We start from the raw sequence: 5,568 nt of genomic DNA on the forward strand, positions 1-5,568 counted from the left end.
GTTGGAGGAAAGGAGGACCCAAAATGGAGGCGATGACTGATGATTCGAGTGACATTTATTTACAAGGTGGTGTAATAGCAAACAGGCAGTGAGGGATGACAAGTAACTAAAGAAACCTAAACTGGAAAAACTAAATAACAAACCTGAGAACACATGGGGCAGAGAGGGGAACAAAACACCATGGAACACAGACGAACCGGCAACAAGTAGGAGAACACACAGGGTTTAAATACACAAAGCAGTAATCAGGGGACGAGAGACAGGAGGGCAACACACCTGGGAGAAGTCAGAGCTGACGGGTTAGGAGAAACGTAACCTGAACACACTCACATGAGACGGGGACCTTCAGAATAAAACAGGAAACTCAGACACAGAGAACCAGACAAGACACTGAACTAAACAGATTCACAAACAGACAGTGTGACACCATAGACAGACAGAACACAGAAGTGGGACCAGGGTAAGCACAGAACAGAAACCTAACAAATGGCAAATCATAACAGAATACATACTCAGAATAAACAAAAGCATAAAGAGACACAAAACACGGAGTCGGCAGACTCAGGACCATGACACTTCCTTCCCCGCGTCTTTTTCCATGTGCCGCTCATCACAAGTTGCCTTATTCCTGCAGGACCATATCCTGTGACCTCCGCTCAGGGTTGGTATCTGGGACTGTCTCATTATTTGGTGTCAAAACTAAATTATTCAGGACATTCCCAGACTCTGAACCAGAGGTTAGACTTCTGTGCAACACAGACACTTGTTCCTGTCAGCGGTATTTCCCAAACTTTTTTTTCCACATGATGACAGTTTATTGCAAAATGGCTGCGGCAACAGAGAATTGCACTAATCTGCTTATACTGTGATACTTGAAACCATAATTTGTGGCTGTAATGGACTGGCGTATTAAACAGCTGTTATTTTACCCGCTCACTGTGTGCTGATGGCAGTAAATTAGATTTTTCACTTGTTTTTTAAGGCCAAGGCAGATGCATACTTGCCTTATGTTCATACATGAGGTACTGTATTCTAAAATGAGCGAAATCCTCACTATTGCAAGTCCCTTGTAATGCAGGAAAATATGAATAAGTCAATGATTCTAAGTGTTTAAGCTTTTTGGTTCAACTCCAGTCTCTGAAATCAGCGTCACCTCATTTTTATTTGTCCCTGTCTCTCCTTGTTTAGGGTCACCGAGCTGGAATGAGGGCGGACTGACAACGATGCCAAAACCTACTTGGCACAGCGCTGTGATCACAGAGCCAAACATGAGGAAAAATATGCAAAGAAACTGGGTTGGTCAATAAAAGGCAGAGAGGAGGCAAAGAGGGGGACACTGTAGCAATAATTGTGTGGTTTTAAATAGTTTGCATCATACAATGACAATAAAACTGAAGTATGTATTGTAGAGGCAATTTCAAATCAATGTCCTAAACAAAGCAGTGGCGAACTGTCCAAGAGCACAGTGAAAGCAGCCAAACCAGATTCTGAGGCCTGAAACTACGAAGTTGAACTGATAAACTTTCTCTTTTCAGTGCGGACCACACTCTCTGTTCTACGTACAAATGTTGTGTCTCGAACTCTTTTGCCTTCCTCTCCTCCTCTCTTCTGGGCGGGGCGGAGCGGAAAAAGAGACAAATTAAAGAACGACAGAAAAAAAAAAGTAAAAAAAGAAATCCCCCCGCAAAACACACGTGTCTGCGCTAATCTGTCAGCTGTAATTCCTGTATTATTAAAAAGAGATACGGTCATTTGTGGTGTAATTACACCCACACCCTTTTCCCTTCTGACAGGAGGAAAAGCATTCCAGGCATCTTTGCTCTGAGCGTTTACTACACTCTGACATGCTGTCACGCTTATCTGATGGTGTAGTCTCCTTCTGTCAGCCAGAGTGAGACAAAAACAGAAAACCACGGTGCCCACAGGTGAATTTCAGGAGTTGCTCCTTAGAAAAAGACACGCACACCTTCATGCCTGCAAGCACATACAAATGTAATGACAGGTTTGACAAAGCAGAGACAAATGGTTTTTCACACTTGCTCTTAGGTATCAGCATTAGTGCTGAAAGACAGTCTCCAAATCAGCCAAAGATTTGGCAGAAAATCCTGCATGGCATTCGTGTCTCAATCAGCAGTTTTATTAAGTGCTTAAAACCCATTTTATTTCGAGCCTGTTGGTTAGCTATGCCTAGACAAATGTAAAATGCAATCATGTCAATTGTTAACCCTTCAAATGAAACCTTCAGGTCTATTTGAAGTTTAGCAGAAACACATAATATAAACTTAAACATTAAAAAGTAGAAATTTAATCTGACTTTTACCAACTTAAACTTTTTGAGTTTCTCTAAAATTTCTTTTACAGATCTCTGATCTCTCTCCTGACCTCCTCTTTACATATTAAAGACTATTTGAATTAAAGATTTCATATATAGTTATCACCTCTTAAGGCCCATTGCCTCAAATTTTCACTTGAGGTTGTGCAGTGTGGCATACCTTAGACTTTTGTCCCTGTTTCCCTTCCTTAAGAATGGCCTCCTTGACAGATACCCTTCCACTGAGAACATTTCTGATGAACAGGCAGATAACAACAGGCAGAAACATCCAGAGAAGAGCTTTGAATGTCCTTCAAGAAGCCTCGAGAACTATTCCTGAAGACTCCTTAAAGAAATGACATGAAAGCTGCCTGAGAGAGTTCAGACTGTGCTTCCATCATGTTTGCATGAATGCAAATGCAGAATGCGGAAAAAGTTCATTTAGTTCAATCCCATCGTATCTAAATATTTAATTCTCTGTGATAATGGGGACACTACGTAAGTGCTGCTTACAGAGTTGAATTAGGCAAACACAACTTCATGAGATCCATGACTGACATGGTGTCTTGAACTTTGATATGATTGCTAACACCAAAAAAAGTCAGCTTCACACCAGTCAATCAAGATTTACCACACTGCTGTTGTTTTGTAGCATGTTTGCTGTGCCTTGACTGGAACTTTAAGCATTAAAGTTTCCTCCTTGTCATTTACAGATTGTGAGGATTGATTTGTTGCTAATAAAACGAGAGGAGAAGAACACAAGAGCACCTGTAAACCCGCTCATAAGTAACTCGTTGATGGTGAAATGTTTATAAGTCCTCATCTGAAGAAACACAAGCTGAGATTCCTTCATTACGCCCTCCGTCTTTCACCAAACACTTATTTAACAGAGGCGGTGAGGGAGAACAGTCTGACAGTGGATAGGGTTTCTGCGAGGAGCAGAGCCTCGTCTTGTAATGACACATTTGGATTCCTGGGCAGTAAACAAAAGGGCTGTGATCAACAAGCACGGTCGCGCTGCCAGGACACGACTCCAGCGTTTTAACATTCTTCTGGAAAAATCTGCTGATGGTAAGAAGAGCCGAAGAGAGAAGGGTGGGTGGTTGTGTCATGGAGTGAGGCATGTGTTTATACTTCTTTGGCAAGGGCAACGCTGTGTTTGCAGACTGTATGTGTTTTTAATCCCCTGCATATTTTACTGACTTTGTCGTGCACAAAGTTCCCCCAAGAAAACATAGGATTTGTGACCCATCCACAGTGTGTCAAAGCAGCAAACTGTCAGAGGAAACATTTCAGAGGGCTGAAGGGTGGGCCCACGCCTCTGGTCCAAATCTAGGCACATAACCTCATTATCCTCTAGTGGGACCTCAATTTTAAGAACCTTTGTGTGGTTTCTGTCCTTTTGCCTTAATCCAAGTCAGAGTTCTGGTTCATGAAAAGACCAAGTGTTTCATTTCAAAAGGGACTCCATAATAAAACCGTAACCTCCTGCATGCTGCCTGCATTATAAAACTCTTTGGTGGTGCAATCGAGGCCTTTTATCCAACATCAAAAAAAGAAACATATTCTCCACGGACTGAGTCAGGCTGAGAACCCTTTGTCATCCCTATATCCTCAGTGAGCAATGCAAACACCTGGGCAAACACATCAATATGTAAGGATCAAAGTGCCAAACCCACAGGATGTAATCGTTCAGGATGGAGGCTACATGTGAGTAATTGTTACAAGCTGAGGAGGAGAGAGAAAGGAAAATGTGGGATAATACGTTTAATACAATAGCAAACAACATATAGTTTAAGGCTTACATGAGACATTTATATTGAGCTAATTAATATATGACTAATGGGGGCCAAGCAACACACTGCCCTACCCTGAGCAATGTTTTATCCTCAGCTTCTCATTTACTGTTGTTCACACTTGTATTTTTGCACATACAGTTAGGTCCAAAACAATTCAAATGTGACTGAAGTGCTGACTTTATACTGCAATACAAGGGTGTATAATCAAAGAATAGGATTTGGAATTATGTTTTGCTGACGTTTTTTTTATAGCTGTTTTCAGAGGTTCAAAAATAATTAGTTGACTGAAAAGCAATTTTCTTGCTACCCCTTTTCAAATTAGACATACAAAAAATCTGAAATTGAATCAAAGTGTTCAGTTCAGATTAGTTCAATTCAGTTTTATTTATATAGCACCAAAATTGCAATAATAGTCACCTCAAGGAGCTTTATATTGTAAGGTAAAGACCCTACAATAATAGAGAACCCCCCCAAATCAAACTACCCCCTTTGAGAGAGCACTTGGCAATAGTGGGAAGGAAAAACTACCTTTTAACAGAAGAAACCGGAACCAGGCCGAGGAAAGGGCAGCCATTTACCACGACCTCCAGCTGCCCCTCCATGAACAGGTGAGTAAGGAAGAAACACTCGGTGCATTATGGGAAGCCCCCAGCAGCTTAGGCCTATTACATATGTATCTAAAGGAAGATTGAGGGTCATCTTTTCCAGCCCTAACAATATGTTTTATCAAAAAGTAAAGTTTTAAGCCTAATCCAAAAAGTAGAGAGGGCGTCTGTCTCCCAAACTGGGGGCTGGTTCCACAGACGATGGGAGAAACTCTGAATATATGTTCCAAACAGATGCTAATGTGAGTGAAGCAGGCTAGCATTAGGCTGAAAAACCAAATAAACCTAAGATAAAGGGATAGCGAAAACCTCAGAAGTAGTCAAGTTAAATGTTTGGCATATTCTTAATAAGAAGAAAGATCAGGTTCTCTCACTCAGACTCTCTTTCACCAGCTTTGAGAGCTAGGAACCGGTTGTCCACTGACGCATTTCTTTCCCCAAAATTATGGCACTTTTAAAGGCCAGGAAAACTAGGACTTTTGAGAATGCAATGTGAAATATGCAGGTTTATACGTGTCGTTCTCAGATTCTCTTTTTGGGCTGCTGCTTTAGCCAGAAATCTGTCAAAGAATGGTGAAAAGTGTCCCCATACTTTTTTAGCACAGCACAAATGGATACAGCTCTTCACTTTTCTTTTCCTGAAGCCAAGGGCCTCTTTCCTATCTAAGCTCATAAGACTCAGTCGAAAAGTATTCCACAACGTTAACACCTCATAAAACACCTCCGAAAAAAATGGTTTTCCTTGTGGATCGCGCTGTAGCTCCCTTGTGCTCGTTGGTGTTAGCACTGCAGCCTACATATGAAGGGTTGGCCTCCAAATGGAGCTTCTAATTACAGCAATCATGTTGCGATT

Source organism: Pundamilia nyererei, unplaced genomic scaffold (assembly GCF_000239375.1).
Source record: "Pundamilia nyererei isolate P.nyererei 1_Seehausen unplaced genomic scaffold, PunNye1.0 scaffold00040, whole genome shotgun sequence".
Lineage (NCBI taxonomy): Eukaryota > Metazoa > Chordata > Actinopteri > Cichliformes > Cichlidae > Pundamilia > Pundamilia nyererei.